The 20586-nt window shown below is 39.6% G+C and overlaps 1 protein-coding gene across 7 annotated transcripts in view; it reads left to right on the top strand.

The window, feature by feature from the left end:
- Positions 1-20586, top strand: part of PH4alphaEFB (prolyl 4-hydroxylase subunit alpha-1) — a 292581-nt gene that overhangs the window by 165429 nt on the left and 106566 nt on the right. The gene's annotated exons all lie outside the window — the stretch shown is intronic.

Here is a 20586-nt window from a genome sequence, read left to right as displayed (position 1 = left end):
CGCTCGAGTCGTCGATTATTCGTCGTTATTTGTTCTTTGATCTCGAGGAAACCGTCATATCTGTGTAAATATAATCGACTCTCGTATTTTCGAATTTGTGCTCGATATAAATCGAACGAAAATTGCGCTTATGGAAAAAAGGAGAAAAACGAAGGAAAAGTAAGGACAATTTTTAAAAAGAAAATTTTAAACGTGAAAATTAGGTGACGATTGGAGAACCTCGAGAAAAGTTGAGAAACGTTCGAAGAATTGAAAGGAATAGCGTCGCTTGTTGATAAAGTTGAGAGTCGTAGTTCCTCCAGGGGGTGGGGAGAGAAGCGTGGAAACTCGAGTAGAAAAATTTGAGAAGTCGTATCGAGACTCGTGGAAGTAAAAATCTCTATATACAATACGCGAGTAATGGAAAGGCGATTGGAACACGAAGGAGAAAGACAGTTTTTCTCGATTTTAAATTTACAAGGAGGGAAAGAATTGCTCGTAAAGGCGTTCTCTGTTAATCGGCCGCGTCTCGATTATCGAGGAAAATCAAGGATTTATTTATAACGGCCACTATATTCTGATGCAAATGAAGAAACCGACTCCAGCGACTCGCCTCGCCTGATAAAGTCATTTGTCCAGTTTACAGGCCGGTCTGTGTGTAGGCCCCACTTGAAATTATCTGGCACGCTCTTCCTGCGGGTCGATAAGCCCGCCTACCAACGGAGAAAGAAAGATAGCGGTCTGGCGTTTCATTACGATCTTTTCGAAGGAATTACTTCGCGGCACCGACAAAACATCTCCCTCTCCTCCTTCTCTCTTTTTATCTCGCTCCTACCCTAGATTTAGCCAAAATTTAAATCAATGTTGATCATTCATGGCTCGGTAAGACTGTTAAGCGTTTAAAATTTATTAAAAAAATAGAAAGTTAATTTTTCCTCGCGGATGTTGATAGCGTTCCTCGAAGATAAAATAACTTTGTTGAAAATTAGATATTTTTCTCTGATGATATCGTGTTCGAATGCGCGTCCATTCAAAGAAGCGAGGCTCTTGAACAAACTTTCGTTGGATAAATATTTAACGACGAATCGAAGAGGAAAGAAAAAATTCCGTATGAAATTTTAAAGGAATTTGAATTTATATATGTAAAAAATTTATATATGTAAAAAAAAAAAAAAAAAGGATAAAGAAAGATTTGCAATCGGGACGGGGAAAATAATCAACGTTTATTCGCAATATCTGTCCGCCTAAATATTGTCCTCCTCCCCCCTCCCCCTCCCCTCTTTCCCTGTTTCCCCGAAATTCACCACCCCCTCGTCATTTATCAGAGGCGCTGCGTTTTTTCGGTCGAGCAACGCGACGCGCTGGATAATTGTGCGGAATCGCGTAATCCGTTTAAGGGGTGCAATTTTGTCGCGTCGAATTCGAGCTTCTGATTGCGTTTCCAACCCCACCCTCTCCCCCCCGTTTCGGGGATACGCGCCGCGTGTTTATCGAACGATCGCCGACTCGCGATCGAAATTACGAGGCTTTCGTATCTCCGCCCTCTTCCCAACGATAACGATCCCGAATAATTTTTATCTTTTATTATTATTTTCCCATCGACGCGACACCTCTCTGTTCGCGAATTAACGAATGTTGCGCGCGCGCGCGCGAGCAGTCTCTCTCTCTCTCTCTCTCTCTCTCTCTCTCTCTCTCTCTCTCTGTGTGTGTGTGTGTGTGTGTGTGTGTGTGTGTGTGTGTGTGTGTGTGTGTGTGTGTGTGTGTGTGTGTGCGTGCGTGTGCGTGTGCGTGTGCGTGTGCGTGTGTGTGTGTGTGTGTGTGTGTGTGTGTGTGTGTGTGTGTGTGTGTGTGTGTGTGGTAAGTACGTGCGCGCGTATTTACATAAAAGGAAAAATGATGGAATAGAAAGAGGAGGAGGGGGGGAGGACAAAAATGACGAGTGGAACGAGTCGGTGTTGGCGGCCGTTCAACGTTTTCGCGCGTTTATCCCCAATATTTGCATTCTCGTTTATGCCACTTCGCCATGAAAACTGCTTTCCTCCCTCCCCCTCCCCCCTCCCAGCACTTCATTCCGTACGACGATGCACGTAGTACATTTTCGTTCATTCGCGCTCTCACCCTCGATAATTTCAACTCAATTTTCGCTCCCTCTTTTTCCTTCGCCTTTTTCATTTTTCTTTTTTTTTTTTTTTTTTTTTTTCACCTATGCCCTATTTGTGAAAAATTACATTCCGCGTTCCGGGAAACGGGACGCTTTTTATTACGAGGGAGGATTGTTTATATCGTTTGCGTTTCATTAAATTCTCTCCAGTCGGGCCGTTAATCTTGTTCTTACTTTCCGCGAGAATTCGTTCATCGATCGAATCGAAAAGGATGATTTCGAAAAGTAATGTAAAACTCGCGAAACGTAAAACTGTCTTCATCTTTCTTTCTCTCCTCTAGTTACCTTTGTCCATTTTCCCCGTACGTATGCTTTTATTTCCTACCTAGCATTAACATCGCTCGTTTCTCGAACCGTTACAATTCTCCATCCTCTACCCGTATTATTTACCTTTATATTCCTCTCTTTCACTCCTTGGACTCCTGTTTCCTTTTCTCTTTCTTTCTCTCTCTCTCTCTCTCTCCAACGCCAAGATACTCACTCACTTTCCCTGTTCTCCATCCCGTACTACTCGACTTCTCCTTTTTCCTCTTTAATCGCCCTCCCTCTCTGCTTCTTCCACCTCTTCTCCTCCTGCTTCCATTTCCACAACAGTTGTCGTTGGAAATTACGTTGACGGTGCAATATAAAATACGCGGTTTATCCTTGCCTTGAAAGTTCTATATATATCGTATGTGTATATACTTTCGTACGATACAATTTCTCTCCAGTGTCCAATTTTCTCGCATTTTTTTTATACATTCTTTTTTTTTTTACTTTCTTTCTTTCTTTTTCTGTTTTGTTTCTTGATTTTTTTTTTTTTTTTTAACTAACTCAATTAACGGCAATTGAATTATTGAGTGAAACGCGAGAAGGAGATGACGGCGATAATGTTATCACGGCTTATTGGAATCCCTGTTCAACCCTGTTATCTATTCGTTTCATTTCGATTATGATCGTTTAATACGGGATTATCGAATTTTCAGCGTTCGACGTTACGATGGCTTCTACGTTGCGATGTTGCAACGTATGATAGATAAAAAGTGCGCAAAAGTATATTCGAAACAAATTTAAATTTAAGATAGCGAGATCTTTTTTCTTTTTTTCGCAGCATCGAACGAATGTGAAACGATTTCGTTGTTGGCACGCGAAGTTGTCAATTTTCGAATAAATGAAAATCGATTGTTGTAAACTTAACCTATATTTTGACATTGTTCTCTTATATACTTCCCTCGTGTAACAAGTTTTCTTTCGTATCAGTTTAATTTTTGTTTTTTGGGAAGTGAACGAATTTACATAATAAATATTAAGTTAATTTTCGAATCTTGAAAATCTCGAGGCTCCATAAAATCCATGATTAAAAGACGAATCGAGAGGCAAAGTGGAAACAGAGTTAGACGCATCTTCAAAAAGAAAGATCAAAAGTGCGTTTATCGCTCGAAACGGTTCAAGTCTTATTTTTAAATAGAACTACAACCTGCGACGACGATGATTGGACGCTTCGTTTCTGAATCGAGGTAATTCTATTGGCCAGATATTTCGCCAATCATCGCTCGTAAAACATTCGACGCTGGAGAAGCCGGAATCGCGGCGTTCGAAGAGTTTCTTCGCCGAGTTTTATAAAAGTGGAACACGTCGATTGGGAATCTCGATCGGATTACAATTTCGAAAATACATTGTTTTTCGAACCGAGCGAACGAGAAACGACGAATTTCACGGTTTAATAATACAAATAACGTTTTTTAAATCTACCTGTAGAAAGGTGTGACTTTTATCGTTTGACTCGAACGATGATCGCGTAGTCGGAACGCGTAGGTGCGAAAAGTCGTTTATCATGGAGATTCCTCGTATTCATTAGTTTGTTGGCGTTTGAAGGCGAATACGCGATGCGAGAATGAATAACGAGCTATTTTTAAATCGGAGGATGCTCGTATTACGGTCAGCGCGGTTCAGAGGCGAAGAAAGACGAAAGAGGAAAATCGACGAAAATTTGACCGAGACGCGTAAGAATTTTTCTGAGCCGAGTTACGTTTCGATTAGATTCGAAAATTTTAATCAATATGTATTCGCAATGAGAAATGCGGATGAAATTAATTTTAATTAATATCGATAATATTAATATTGATAAGATATAAAATTAATATTAATGATATCGGTTAAATAAATAAATACTTTAGTTTGATTAAAATTTAATAAAGAGAATCGATACGCGTTCCTTTCTTTCTTTCTTTCTTTTCCTTTCATAATTTACAAAGTTTTCGAAACCATTCTCGTTTCCATCCCATCACCCCCTTTTAATTATTTATTACGGTGAATAATTCATCGATAATTATTCATAATTATACATTAAAATCCCATATGATCGATGCCTCCTGGAACATTTCCTGGAATTTTTAATTCCATCGAGAGATATCGGTTAAATAATTCATTCGCATTTCGCGTTGCGAAAGAAAGAAACTGCGATCCGCCGCCTGTTAAAAAATGCAACGAGCATTCGCGCACCGTACTCGTACAATATTTGCAATATTTTTCTTGATGCGTATTTCCCCGAGCCGTCCGTCAAAATTCATTTTTCTTTTTCTTTCTTTTCTTTTTTCGCTCAATTTTATTTATTTCGTATACTTCTATATATTCAATAATTTCGCAACGAGAAATTAACGAACGAAAGATCGATCCGCAGAATTGGTTACGCATATAAGAACGAATAAAATTTCACATCTAATGAAATATTGGAGAGAAGAGAGAGAAATACCGTAATTTGTCCGTAATTAAAATTCAAATGCGTGTAATCGCGTCGGCACGGTTAATAAACACGCGTGTTGTTATTGTCGAGAAATAGAAGAAGAAGAAAAAAAAGGATCGACGAAAGCTTTCAGAAGAAGAATAATAATAATATCATCGCTTGAAAATCGTTTCCACTCCACGTTTCCATCCACGGGCACGTGGAAAAAAAGAGAGGTGAGGGGGAGGAGGGAATATAATGAATTTCACATGCGAGAGATCAAAGTGTTCCAAGGTCGTTCTTGCGTTGAAAATCGAGAGATCAAGAGAGAGAGAGAGAGAGACAAAGCAAATTACACGGAACAATCGGAACGGAACGCGTCATAGATAAACGAAGGCTCGAACGACGTTTTCTCCTTTCCCCCTCCACACACGCTCTGCCCCACTTTTTCGCCAACCACTCGTTCTTTGCCCAATCGCTTCTTCCCAATCCCCGTCCAGGATCGCCGCGAAACAAGCGATCAAGAATCCGAGGGGCGGGCGAAATTTCGGCAGACCGTTCGACTCTCCGTTGTTTTTCCAACGGTTCTTTTCTTTTAATCGAAACGAAAAGAATCCCGATCCTTCGTTATCGCGGTCGTCGATTCGTTGAAAGAAACCGCGTTTAAGTCGCGATTGAGAAGCGTGTTTCTTTTCGTTAAAGATGTTCACCAAGGATCCGTGACTTCTCAGACGAGGAAAGAAACGAGAGGAAGAGCGCTCTCTTGGGTGGTAAAAGCTAACTAGAAGCATTTGTACGTATTTTAAACGGGACGAGACATTCGATATTTGAGGTAAAGATATTAAATTGGACGAATCGTTTATTTATTCGTAATTATTTCTTTCCTTTCGATCTTCTCTGATGGCGATACTTGATGATACTTCTTTCTGTGTTGTGATTAGCTACTCGTACGATAATCGTATCTTTTAAATGGAACACGGATATTTGGTGAAGAGCATTGAATAAACGTTGAATAAATTTTTTTCGCGTGATTGTTACCGTACTCGTATTAATATCACGATATCTTATCTATTTGCATATATTTAATATAGACACGCTTGTTTTAAAAATTTTCCTTATTGTCATTAGAACGAGTCGAACGATGAAATCGAATTAACTTTTTTTAGAAAAGAAAACACCAACAATTTTTCGTCGTCATTCGAAAAACGCATGCACGCGATTATTGACTCGTTTTTTATTATTTATCATTGAACAACATCATTCGAATCCTTGGAAAAACTAACTCGAAAGAAATATACGAAGAAAAAAAACGAAGCAACAACAGTTTTGACGAAATTGACAGGAGTCATCGTTCGGAAAGCGAATTCGCCCGTCGGATCGGTACGTACGTATTTATTAACGGTGTCATTGGGCGATATGGGATCGTTGGAAATATCGTAATAACCGAGGCGCGTAATGACGTAATCGTGGCGCGATACAGTTGGCGGCCACGTCACTCGCATTATCCCCGATTAATTTACACGGCCGCCGTATTACAAGTGGCGCGCGCGTGGTTTATGGCTACGTTCGCGATGCGGGATCCCCCCCCCCCTCGATGCGACATACGGAACGCGTGTATCGCGGTTACGCGGATATCGATCCCTCATCATCGATCGTATCGCCGATTTTTCCGATTTCCAAAAAAATTTTGCGATTTCCAACTTGGAGAGAGTTTCGAATGCGGAGATATATTTTGTTTTTTTTTCTTTGTGTGTGTGTGTGTGTGTGTGTGTGTGTGTGTGTGTGTGTGTGTGTGTGTGTGTGTGTGTGTGTGTGTGTGTGTGTGTGTGTGTGTGTGTGTGTGTGTGTGTGTGTGTGTGTGTGTGTGTGTGTGTGTGTGTGTGTTAGACTTAAAAAAATGCAATCGAAATCGGTGAAAAATAAAGGGAGAAGAATTTTTGGAAAAAAAATTTGTAAATTTATAAAATGATTTGTGTGTCGACTATCAATCGTAAAGATATGATATCATAGGGAATATTAGATCATCATCGATGAGTTTAATTATTGTTGTACAATTGTAAACCGGACATTTTTAATAATTTTAAAGTTACACCATTTCTAATTGGCTGATTTGAAAAATTGATTATTATATTAGGATCTCCAGATATATTTCCACGAATAAGTAATATTAGATTTCGTTATTGTTATTATTAAAAAATTTTTCTTATCCGAGACCAGGAACAGATGTTGAATCTCATATCAGTTGATTTTGCAATTTTTTTCCTCTTCATATATTCAAGAATTTCGTCGATTATATAGATTCATTAAACTATTAAAATAACAAAAAAACTTTTTTATTAAATTACGATCAAATTCTTCCTCCTCCTCTTTTCCATCCTCATCTTATTTTATCCATTCTTCTTCTCGCTCGATAGATCGAATTATCTATCGAAAAGATTAAAACTTTCGTTCCAGATATAAGAAGGATCGTTTAATCCTTGTTACTTGTTTTTCTCGTTTTACTTATTTTGATTTTCACGTTGATGTTAAAATGTGTTGAAAAGAAGTTGGGAGCAAAGAGGAGGAAGAAAGAGTCGGACAAAGTTAGGGAAGAATGAAGTATGGAGGGTGAAGGAACGTTTCCCCAACGTCGTTAATCATTCGAGATATGGATGTCCTCGAGGATCAGAGATACTTTTAACGTTTAATAATACGTGAATTTTAAAAGATCTTGGTAAGAGAAGGATGAAAAGGATCATCGATAATAATAATAATAATAATAATAATAATAAAGATAAATAAATTCCACTCCTACGTTATTTTATCAAGATTTCTTCTTTTACGAAAAATTCGTCGAACGATTGAAGAGTAAGTGGCAAAAAAAGCGGAAGGAAGCGATATCTGCGGTCAGTGGAAGAGTTTGAACTTTCGTTCGATCATGGTGGATTATTAATTAAATTCTTAGGATCGTTGTCCTGGTGGACGTTCATTTCCGGGCTCCAATTACGGGAGGATCTCCTGTCAGATCGAAGCGAGAGCCACGTGTCTCTGGGATTTGTCGAGCGAGAAAATTCGAAAGAGAAAATCGCGAATAATGCATCAAGGATATCCGGAATCCACCAGCGTCGAATATTTCCTTTTTGATCCTTTTTATATTCGCGATGAATCGAAGTAAAAATAAAAATTCGTTCGGGATTCGACTTCTTTCCTCTCCTCTCCTCTTTTCGTCAATTATTTTCACGACGTGAGTATCGTTGCTCGAAACTGCAGATGGTAATGGTGGCACTAATGGCCAATGGGAAGGCGATAATGGCCGAAATCGGAGAATAATAATGACGGAAATTAGAGGAGCAATGGTAACGAGTGAACGAGTAAAGTTTCATTATAAAAAAAAAAAAAAAACTCCGTTCGATCCTTCCTCTCCTAGTCTCTCGAATTTTTCATTTATTCTCCAAGAGTTTCCCCGTCAAAAATCTTCGAACGGGAAACGGAAATGCAAAATAAAATATTAATTACAAAACATAAAATATTTTGCACTGCTAAATGTTATTATCGAAGCGTGTGCCGTCCTAGGTCGAACGGGTAAACAACTTGGAACGTTTTCGAAGAAATTTCCGAGTCGAGCTCGAGAACGCGATAACGAAGAAATAATCCGAGCGAGAAAAGCTGAAACGAGATAAATAAACAAGGACGGAACGAGTAACGGACAAACAGCTGAGAAGTGTGGTCGTTTTATGTGCACAAATATCTCCAAGTATAATAGCGAAAGAAGTGTGTGTGGAAAAAGGAAAGACGAAATGTTGGAAGAAGAAACAAATTTTGCTCGATCGTAAGTCTATACGTAAATACGGTTGAACAAAAATTGAAAGTTCGATTTATTTGTAATTTTCTTAAAAGGAAAAAAAAAAAAAAAAAAAAACAGGGGATCATCGAGAGTTTTTTGGTTGATCCAAAGAAGCGGGGTAGTAGGTTTGCGGAAATGTTTAATCCGTGTAAAGGGTTGCCAGATGGGATCGGTGATCACCCCTAGGAGGGGTTAATCAATTTATCCCGGACCCGACGAGGCATGGGAGAAGATACGGCAAAGGGTGGCAGCGGCGGGGTTAAATCTAATTTTGAAGGGAGGGTTGACGTGCAAAAGGAAGAAGAAGAAGAGGAAGAGAGGGGGGGAAAAAAAAAAAGAAGGAGGAAAGAGGAGACCCCTCGAGTTTCGAGGGTACTAATGCAGTTAGCGGGTTCTTGATACTTCTTTAACCCTTGAAATACATTGGTAAATGTTTGAACAACGCGAGACAAGAGAGACATCGGCGTTAAGAGCGATTAAATCGATCGTGTCGTTCTACACGATTTTGTATTATTAATCCGTTCCGATAACAACCTCCCCGATATATATATATATATATAAATATAAATGCGAAAAAATTCAGATTTTCCAGACCGACGAATATTTAATTTCCTGTCGTCGAACGTTTATTTAAAAAAAAGAGGGGGACAGGTAAGGGAGGGAAATCGAATCAATATTTTGTAAATGCGTTACACCTGTTACAATCGATTAAAATTCGTTTCGCCATTGGAACGTCTATTTTTTTTTTTTTTTTTTTTTAAATACGTTTCAAAAACGTATCACGTTGCAAAACTCTCCTTCCCCCTCCCCCCCGATGAAAAATCAACGATATACCCATTACAAACAGTTACAGTTTTTCGCGAAAAAAATTGACGTGGAAAGAAGGAGGGAAAGAAAGAAAGAAAGAAAGAAAAAAAAATAAATGAATAAAAATAAAAATAAAAAAATATCACCCGTTACAAGGATGATCGAGAGAGGGAAATATTTACAATTTTTGACCGGTTTCTTGCATGGTTGGTGGGCATCGATCCGTCGAGTGGATCGGTTCACGGGCGAGCAACGAAAACGGCACAGATTCGAATTTCGCGAGCAAGGGTGAACACAGTGTCACCAACGCTAGGGGAGAATCGATTCGACGCGAGTCCTTTCCAACGTTTCGACACGGCTGATTACGTTTTCCATCCCGCTCCGTCAAGTTGCACGGTTTAATACGAATTTGATCGACGTCGTTGTCCGATTACGAACGAGGGGAGGGGAGGGAAAAACGTTCGATCGAGGCAGAAAAACGCGCGTTTCGGACACGATTCGTTTCGATCCCTCTTTTTTTTTTCTGCCCCGTTGCCGTTCGTTTTCTTCCATTCCGTTTTTATCCCCTCTCTTTTTTTTCTCTCTCTTTCTCGACGCAACACCCGCGTTTCAGATTCCTTCTTCTGATCGCTATTCATTTTATTCTAATTTATTATTGTTGTTGATGTAAGATTTTCTGATTTGAGATTATTTACAATTAGTTTCTTTAAATTGAGTGAATGATGTTTGACTGATTAATTCATTATGCATTGCACGCTATAGATTATTAAAATGAGGATATATCTGACGTATACGTCGATTAATTTCGCAAATATACTTAAAGGATTTAGGAAATTTTGTTCTCAATTTTGTTCTCCTGGAAAATCTATCCAAGATCGATCCAATATCGATCCAAGAAAATAAATCGTGAATCGTACATAAATTTTCGATTGATTAATTACACTTCATGAATTAATACGGATTGTAAAAAATAATTGAGGATTCATCATTCTATTTCTCTATTTTTCAAAACTGCATCTTAAATTTAAGTCAAAAATTCGTCAATTTTCCCTAACCTAATCCACGAGTGATCGAAATCGAACAAGGAGATTCATTATTTCGCAAAAGAGCAACTCAACCTAACCTAAAAAAAATTCACCAATTTTCCCCATTTAATCTATTCTAATCTAATCTACAGCATTCAAAATCGAAAAAGAGGTGGTCACGATTGTTATCGAAGTTAAAAAATAATTCCACGATCCAAGTGTGTAGAACGAAACGAAAGAAAAAAAAAAAAGATTTAGGGACGAAGCAGTCTTCAACGATTCGAAACGCAAAGTTGCGAGGGACGAGCGAATGGAACGAAGGAGAGGTTGGAGAGGGAAAGGGATCGATCCCCACGGCCGCAGCCGCGTGGAGCGCAATTTGATCATCTCTCATTAAACTTGGAAGGACCATCGTCGTTATGGGGCGTCCGTGCGGAAGACTGTCCGAGAATGAGCAATCCGTTCAAACTTGCTGCGAAGTCTGATTCCACGCTGGTGTATCTGCGTTTACGTAACGTAACGTGCTTTTTCCGAAACTGATCATAATTCTTTTTCGAGTGAATCATAAAATCTAATTGTTACGTGTAATCGAAGGAACGAAGCCTTATTTTGAACGTTTTGCGTATACACGTAGTCTAATAATGAGTCAGACTATCATAGCAATTTTTTTTGTTAAATTAGCGTTTTCGTTGTTTCACGTGCGCATCCTGCACGTTTAAATTTTGCCCAACTGTGCAAATATCGATCTAGAATCTAACGGTGAGTCAGAGTGTAATGTATATAGGGCAGTCTTCTTTCTAGGTTAAGTTAGGTTAGATGTCGCTTCGAGAGAGTGAGTTCAACTTGAAGTTATCGCCAAACGCCTTCATTCTCGCGAGTGAGAAAAATAACGGAACGTTTCGATCTCGTTCCTTCGACTTTCTGACGGGAAAAATTGTTTTACGTTCCAATCGAACGTTCGTTCGAAATCGGTATTTTCGGATTAATCGAATTTCGTTCCAGAATTATGCAAGATTTTTACGACTGTGTGTTGTGTGCGCGCGTATACACGAATCGAATCGCGTGAATGCCTGGGTTTGTTTGTCAACGGTGTGGCCGCGGTTGAAACGTGAACTTAGTCGAAAATTCGATCGCTATAATCGATAGCGGAGGAATGTTTGGCTGCGGTCAGGTCTAACGCGTAAAATATAAATTGAAGCGATAATAGGGTAGGGATATTGAGTTGTGTGCCGGGCAGAGTTGATTAAAGCGGAGTAGATACTGCACGGATCGAATCTGATATTACTGTTTCGTTTTGTGCTGGCCCGCGAGTTAACCTGTGACAGTTCGCGGTCACGCCTCGTACGCAATTTCGTACGAAATAAAATAATAAGTAAATTTCCATATTTATATTTATACTCATCTTAAAAAAAAAAAGAGAAATAGAGAATTTTCAAACGTAAAATCGAAACGCAGAATACACCAGAGATATATTTGTAATTTGAACCGTGTACGAACTTCCATTCCCCCCAAATCGTCCTCTATGACGAGCTGCGTGATTTCCAAGCTCGAGTTTCGTCCTTTTCCACGCCTACGGAAACGTATGTATCTGTCGTCCAGCTATCACAACTAAGCTTGTTGCCAACTTGCAGCGTTATGTATTCTTTTTCCTTCCTCTTTTCTCGTCATCTTTTTGACACGAACTAAAAGAAACTCTCCTCTCTTCTCGAGCCAAGAAGCTCAAATTCCAAATTCCTCGGAATATCAAATCAAATGATAATATTTTTTGATAAAATTTTCTCCTTGAAATCTGTGTTTCTGTGTTCTCTCGAAATTAAAATGCGTACGCGATATTTCTCTCCGGACGGTTTTCGAACGGAATCGAACAATTTATCGAAGGCGACAAATTAAAGCCGGGTGCCTGCCGGTCCGTCCATTTCATCCTCGTGTTCCCCGCGTCATTTTTTCCGACATTACGTCCGCCCCGTTAACGAATGAAAACGATGAAGTTATCGACGGGTTCACTCGTTAATCGTCTAATCTATATGCAAACGCGGCCACGTACGTAGACAATAATCGCTAGAAAATAAATATAACCTGTTCCCCGCAAGTCGTTTATCAATGTATCTCCCTCTCTCCCCTCCTCTTTCTGTTTATACATCAGATTAATGAAACTCGCGAATTTTTTTTTCGAAACCGACCCATCCTTTTCATCTTGGCGCCCGTAAATTTATTTCATTTGAATCCGTGGGTGGGGATACGTGTGTATAACCGTCGGGCGTTATATGAATTATTATTTTTTTTTTTTTTGTTTTTTGAAAGAGAAATATTCCTTTGTCTTTCGATATTTCGAAACTATCAGAAGTTGTTAAAGTAGTTTTTTTTTTTTTCTGAATTATTTGATTATTGGTTTTAGAAAAATCAAATCTCTCGTTTATTTGATTTAATTCTTATTCGAGTTGATTTTTTATTTTTTTCAAAATATCTCGATATATATATATATATATATATCCCAAGTTCGAAAATATATTTCGCATTAATAATATTCCATATCGGCACGCGTTTGAAATATTTGAAATTTCGAGGTTTACTGCGCGAGGAGTGAAATTTGAATAATTCCATTTTATATTCCGCGATACATAGGGCACAATTGCAATTTCTTTGCAAATATTTTATATTCGGCTAAATATCGAATATTATCGTATAAATATTTGAAAAAGAAAAATAAACAAATAAAATTCCAGATATGGTCACGAATGATAACTGATACGAGAGAAATCGAAACGATTATCGAAGTGAACGCCGTTGAACGAATTTGTAAGGACGAATTGGAAAAAAAAGGGGCGAAAAATTTCTTGTAACGGGCGAATAATCGGCCGTCGATCGCGCATAAATTGCCTGAAACTAAAGCGAAGGGGAGGGAAGGGAAGAGAGGAGGATCGCCAGTTTGCAGTGCGTGAACAAACATAGATAAACGGAACGATGATTTTCTGCGAGGAGAACCGGCTATTTATTGTATCGCTGTAACCGCGTTCCCGTACATCCGTGATTGTAATTTTGCTGAAAACGCAAGAATTATTCGATCTGGCCGATAATCAAACGTTTTCTAGGCACGAGAGTTTCCTGGAGAAATAAAGTGAAATTTTCGATTCGACGTTGGAATTATTTCTCTCCGTCGTAATAAATAGAAGACAGAAGTATTAGAGAAAATTGATTTTGAGGTTAGAATCATTTTCTTCGCTTTCTATGTAATTGAATCTTCGAAGAATAATTAGAATTGTCTCTCTTTGTACATCTTAATTACGCTTCCTGAGGAGAATAATGGAGTTTTCGAAGAATTTGAGGTTTGGAATTATTTCTCCCTGTTGTCTGGTGTAACAGAGTTAACAGAGATCAATTAGAAATTGGAAAGTTTCTTTCGATGATTGTAAATCGAAGAACTTGGCGTAATTTACATAACCTATATTCGCATATTCCCGAGCCACCTGACGACCACGAGCCATAAACCAAATTATGCCGCCCGTTCTTAGAGGGGAGCTAACATTCGACCATCATTACCGATATCCCACCGATCATTTCCATATCGTCCACTCCTTCGATGGCCATTAATTCCCCATTTCAACGTGTACAACGTGAATAACGAAAACTCTCCGTTCGACGTATCAAATTCAAAGTTATATTTTCCAAAAATCGAATAAATCGCCCCAAAAATTCACAGAACACCTTTATTAGATTTCTATTATTATTCAATATCCAGGAGGCATACTTTCTTTCTTCTTCTTCCACTCCACGCTCGCTCTACAAGTGCCAGAAGTCACGTGTTGTAATAATTTTACTGAGAACTCATTGGCCAATCAACTTTTCTTTCGGCCGCCATCTTCTCCGATGATCACGGCATCGACAGAGAGATGGCGTTCGGGTGTTGACGTAAGTAGTCGCGGCACGTTCATATTCGGACATATTCCGCGCATAAAGTATAGAAACGGTGGACATTATATCTCAATGGTTGTGGAGCCAACCGTGTTTTGCTTCAGACTACATTCACTTTCGAGGGTTATCAGGGCCCTCCCTTGGGAGAGGGTCGCTTTGTCCCGCCGACTCCCATATTTCAAACCTGGGAGAGAGAGGCGCCCGTTGAAAGGCAGCCGTGTACAAGTACGCGCCGAATACGTGTACCTCCCACCCCCTCTCCTCCTGCTAGGCCATCCTTGCCCACCGCCCAGCTTGACGAATGTCCCTCGAACCACCGCCAGGTTTTTCGATCGCCCTCTCTCTCTCTTTCTCTCGTGTTTTTTTTTCCTTTTCTTCTTCATTGATGCTCGCTTTTGTCGATCGTGTTTCGCTTCCTTCGCGTCTCGATAATTATATTTCGAAAATCCACTTTTCGACGTGTTGTTGTTAAAAGATATTTGTAAGAAAAAAAAATTGCTACAGTAGAATTTATCTCTTATACAGTGCGAGCATGGAAATTGTTTTTGTTTTCGATGTGACCTTAACCTTTTACACTCGTACGTCTCTGTCCCACGTTTTATTACTATACGTACATCAGTATTACGTTCTAGGGACTCTTGTCATGTATGTGCGTATATAAAATAAAAATAATATATAAACAAATAAAAGATATATATTATCTTTTCACCGATCAAGGAATTGAGATGCGGATAAAATTTACGTATTTTTCAAATTTTTTTCTACTAAAACTTAACATGAAAAAAAATTCCTTCTTAAATACAAAGTGCAAAGGGATATCGAGCAGCTGTTTCCTCGGTAGAATTTGGAGTGTACGATTAGTCGGTAAGAGTGGTCGTCCACACGCTTGGCGCAACAGAAGCTATTAGGCGTGCGAGTAAGTTCCTTCCCCCTTTTTTCCATACGACCGCAACTTCTGAGTTCGAGCTACTTCGCCGCTCGTGGCGCCACCTGAAACAGCGTTGTTTCGTTTTTAGGAGAATCGTTAAGAGGCTATTCTTAGTGCATAGAACAGTTTGAGACGATGCTTTTTTTAACACACACACAAATATCGATATTCGTTGGAATCAATTAATTCTTTCGACTATAACGATCGATCGAGACTGGATATGTGGCCAAATGCGAATGAAGCATATATTGTAGAGGTCGTTCAAGTTGAACAGAGTGTAATTTTTCTCGCGATGATAATCATCGCGCAGATACGTTTCGAGAGTAATTTTGAAGAGGATTAGACGCGTTGGTCGAGCGTATCTCGATAACCCGTCTAAATAATTAAAAAAGTAGAGGATCGAAGATTACAATTCGAAACGGCGCGCATGGCAAGCGACTCTCCGCCCCGCGTAATTAAAAATACACCTTCAACAGTGGCTCTCAAACACCACTTGGAACAATATATTTATTATGCTTCGTGCAACGAAATTAATTCAATTCGGAGATGAGTTTAATTTTTGATCAACGAAATTATCTCTATTAATTAAGAGATCGAATAGAATAAATGAGAAGGCGTTTTTATTAAAATATTAGTTCAAGCTGAGTTATTGAATAATTATTCGTTAAGAAATCGATGAAAAATAATACATACAGTGAATGTTATTAGAATTTTAAGATTTGCTCTCAATAAAATAAGAAAGACATTTTATGCTTGCCCCAAGAGGATGCATCTTGTTGATTAATTTACTTAATTTATTAAAAGATACACAGACTTTGATAAATATTATTAAAACACAAAAGTTCCATTTTTAATCGTGAAATTATTTTAAGAAATTCAGAGAAATCGTAGTAGTTGGTTCAACCAAAACTTAAAAAAAAAAAAGGAGAGGAGCGAATTTTTTCCTCTTTTATTTAAACGCGTGGGTGGCGGAACGCTTATCGAGCGCCTTTGTAATCCTAACCGGTTGCCAATGCTCGAAAGGGTTACAGAGCCGAGATAATCCTCGGCTGGAATCGAGCGCGAGAGAGAGAACAATCGAAGGACCTAGCCAAGGATCCTACACCGTAAATCCATTCTCGACTTCGATACCCCCTCGTCCAAATCTCCTTCCTATTCCACCCTTCTGGTTGTTTAATCGAGATAACAGGGTGATAACGGATCTAATTATGAGATACGTGGCGCGATACGCGATAAAAGGAGACTCTTTTCTCCTTCTTCTTCTTTTTTCTCCAGAGATATGGGTGGTATTTTATATGGGTGGACCGTTGGCGCTATCGGTAAATTCTGCGGTGTAATCTACGTGCCCCTGATAAAAGTCCAACCAGGCGAATCAGCTGTATCAGAGCAATCTTTTCATCCCTCCCCCTCCTCCAACAGACCTCCATCCAATATCTCTAATTTTATTCCACGACTCGAAGGTATTAGACATCCGATTTTTAACAAAGAAGAAGATTCGATCATTCTAATCCCTTGGAATAGGAATTTCTTTGTTAGTCTTTGCCCCATCGTGATTCAGTTTAGTATTATATGTATAATTATATATAGCATAGTATAGTATAATATTGTTGTCCTCTTACATCTCTTCTTGCGTGTGTTTTTCGAAAGAAGTGGACGAGTTTAAGCTTGACGAGTTTCGAAAATTCGGAAACGAGTCCCGTGTTAATCCATGTTAAACAGAGATAAATCGACAAAGCGGAGTTGGACGCGTTTCTCAAAAGTGGAAAAAATTGGAAGAAAGGGGGAATAAAACGATGCTTGGAGTCCTGTTTTTGAATGGAACAGCTTGTAATCCGCGGCGACGATGGTTGGATGAAAAATGCCTGGACAAATGTCGAAACCGTCGTCATTATAAAGGGGAATAATCCTCGTCGTTGGAAAATAAAATACTCGACGACGCTGTGATCGCAGCGTAATTCGAAGAATTTCTATATTAAAATCATGTATATTTTATTAAAAATGGGATCTCGTCGAGAGAAAGCCAATAAAGAAGGTAAACTTTAGCACCGAGCACGTTTTCTTCACAATTACAATCACAATTCGATTATTTTACGACTCCAGAAAGCGACAAGCTCCGTAAGATTTCGTTAAATCGATATTTTTCATTTCGAACCGAAGCTGCGAATTAAAAATTTGCATTTTTCTGCGCTCGCCTTTATCCTCGCCAGGTCCCAAGAAACCGGACGAAGGAATTGAAGAGAAGACGAAAGCGTGGAAACTTCATCCCTCCCCCTCCCCCCCCCCCTCGAGAGTTCGATCGAGAGTTAATCGGAGATTACCGCGACTAATTGTCTGTAAACCGATATCGAGAGTTTACCAAACCGATTTTACCGGCCGCGGTGAAACAGCGCGCCGTGGATTTCGTGGAAAGAGTACGCCAACTCTGGGCGAGGGGCGAGGAGGAGGGGAGGGGACGATCGAATCCCGCCGAGGTCGATCCCTAATGATTCGCGTCCGATTCTTGGAAAATAATTCTCTCGCGTCTGAAGAGCAAGCAGTCGGCTCGTCGTCGCCGAGGCTCCCCTCCCCCCTCCCCTCCCCACAACCGTTCCAATTCTACACGTCGATCGATACCGCTCGTCGATCGATACCCGTCGTCGTGAGATCGAGCTTGAAACGAAAAATGAGCGGACTCTCCCTCTCCCTGCGATTCCTTGCTTAAAAATTAACCGATCCCGACCCCAAGGGGGATGGAATTATGGAGGTTGAGAAGTGGTCGGGACGCGATTGATAGGAGTATTTGCAAGCTGGATCGTCGCTGGTGTGGATTGTCTGGCGTATTTTTCTTTTTCGAAATCGATGAAATACGGTTTAAAGGGGAAACAATATATATATTTTCTTTAACGATATTTGTGGAATAATTTTTTATTCTTCTTGTTGGAAGGTAAGCGAAGGGAAAGAATCAAGTGCCGTTGTCCGCAATTTCAAGCTCAAGGGAAGAAGAGCTCGGTCTTTTAGTAGATCCGTGATTCTCTTATCTCTGACGAAGTTTTCCGGGCCCCTTAAGCCGACCAAAGTCCTCGTTTTCGAACTCTGCGATCGCTCTTTCGATCGTGATTGTGGACAATCGAGGGTCTTATCGTAGATCGTTGACGAATCCGGAAAAGGGTGAGAGTAACGGTGTATTAAACGAATAGGGGGGAGAGTCGAACATCTTATAACGGAAAAGTAATTGGATAAATTAATTGGAAAGATTTTGGAACGAATCGAAAAAAAAAGAAAAAAGAAAGGGGTAAAAGAAAAACTGAAAAAGCAACGAGAGTGGAAAAGAGAACCAGAGAGAAAAGGTAGGGAAACGTCTAACGGGAACGGCTAGACGCAATTTTGAGCAGAGTTTTAAAAATTAATGGTGGATTGTCCGAAGAAAAGGTGAAAGAGGGCTATGTCACCGATCCAACCGGTAAACTCCTCGAATTTCCACCTCCCTCCCCGCTTTTCCCATCACTGTTTATCCTACAGTCGCCGATTCGTTTCTCAAACGTCGTAAATCTTGCACGAATCGCTTCCTTTCTTCCATTCTCTTTCTCTCTCTCTTTCTTGGACGCCATTTTCCTCGTACGTACTCACGTGACACGTTCCGCAGTCGAAAAAACAGATGAAATTCGCGACATGCCCGCCAGGACGGTATAGATGGTATCGCATTCACGGTACGAACCGACAAAATTTCCTTTCCCTGTTTCACACGCTTATCAAACATGTATTCTTCCGTCGAGAAATCGATTTGTCGGTTGGATTCACTTGTATCGTGTCTATTTTCATTGTATACACGTTATATATTTATACGCTCGTCTTCGTTCATCGGAGGTTAAGTTTGGTTTAATCGGTAAGTTAGGAACGATCCGGCATCGGTACGACTGATTTGACGCCTGCAAGGATGCAACAGGTTCGTTATAGTAGAAGTTGCCAATTGTTATACGACTCTAACGAGTACTCCAAGTTTGAAAGGAACGATTTTCCTTTCGATGGATAAGAAAAGTAGATTAGTAAGAGTCGGTTATACATTGATGTTGGATTAATGTAGAAAGGATATAAAATTAACACACACACACATTTTTCAAATTTTTTTAATTCTAATACTTTAATATATACGAATAATTGCAGCGATTGCCACTAGATGTCTCGTGTTTATACAATTAACGTACTAAAATGTATTTAATTTTTAAATTTCCAATTTGTCTTTGCTCGAGCAAATACGTTCGATTCGAAATCATCAAGGACCGCAATCAAAAATCCAAGATGCGTCGTGGGTCGAGAAACTCTCAAAATTGTTTCAACAGCCACGGCTATGTCCGAGGTGGACACTTTTCGCGAACAGCGTGACGTGACTGGAAATTGAAGGAACGATTACTTTATGCCGTCGACATTGCGATACGTTCGGAAAGCAGATTACGATAACTCTACTTCTCTCTCTCTCTTTCTCCAGTTTCCTTAGAATTTCGTGAAACATGGTTCGCGACAAGGATATAACGATACATCTAGGCTAGGTGGGAGAAAAGGAGAAGGAGATGGAGTGGGCGAAGCATCTGGAGTGACCCGAAAAGACAGCCGTTGAATTCGTAAGCGAGGCGTATTCGAGTCTGGGACCGGTCGAGAATCGAAATCGGTCGAGCAACCTCGCCGTTGACTGTTTCTCGCGAATTTTCGATGAGCGAGCCGCTGAGTCAGCGACCGAGTCCACCGAGGCTTAAGAATTTTAATTCGAAGACGAAACGTTAGTATTGGAAATTTATCGAATTTTATCGAATTTTTTCAGCAGCTTGTCAACTCGGTCGCAAATTAATTTTTGCCTTCTTGCGATATTTCACAATTTTCGTCATTGTAATTTAAAGCGTTTGTTTTATATATTAAAAAATGTTTCGGTCGAATGCATGCGTTCGACATTTTTTTCGACATGTTTTTTTAAATGGAATCCAATACTTTTTCATAGGTCGATTGATGATAACTCGGCACCGTAAAAATTATTAGCTTAGAACGTGATAGTTTTTTGCTATAAGAAGCTTAATATCAAGAACTATTAGTTCTATTATACGAAAATTCTCGAACATTTTTACGTTCTTTTTTTCCGTACGATAAGTTTCGTACGCCGAAATTTTCACGAGTTTCCAAATCTCAAAGAAGAAAGTTGGTAAAATAAAACACAATTCGCCGATTTAATTAAAATAGCGTAACCGTTATTTCGAAACCTCGAATTCTCCTTTTGTGCGCGACACCCGT

The sequence above is a fragment of the Apis florea genome, unplaced genomic scaffold (assembly GCF_048593485.1).
Source record: "Apis florea isolate Af1SG1 unplaced genomic scaffold, ASM4859348v1 contig_2350_pilon, whole genome shotgun sequence".
Taxonomy (NCBI): Eukaryota; Metazoa; Arthropoda; class Insecta; order Hymenoptera; family Apidae; genus Apis; species Apis florea.
The sequence above is the reverse complement of the archived record's forward strand: the minus strand, read 5'-3'. Positions and strand labels throughout refer to the sequence as shown.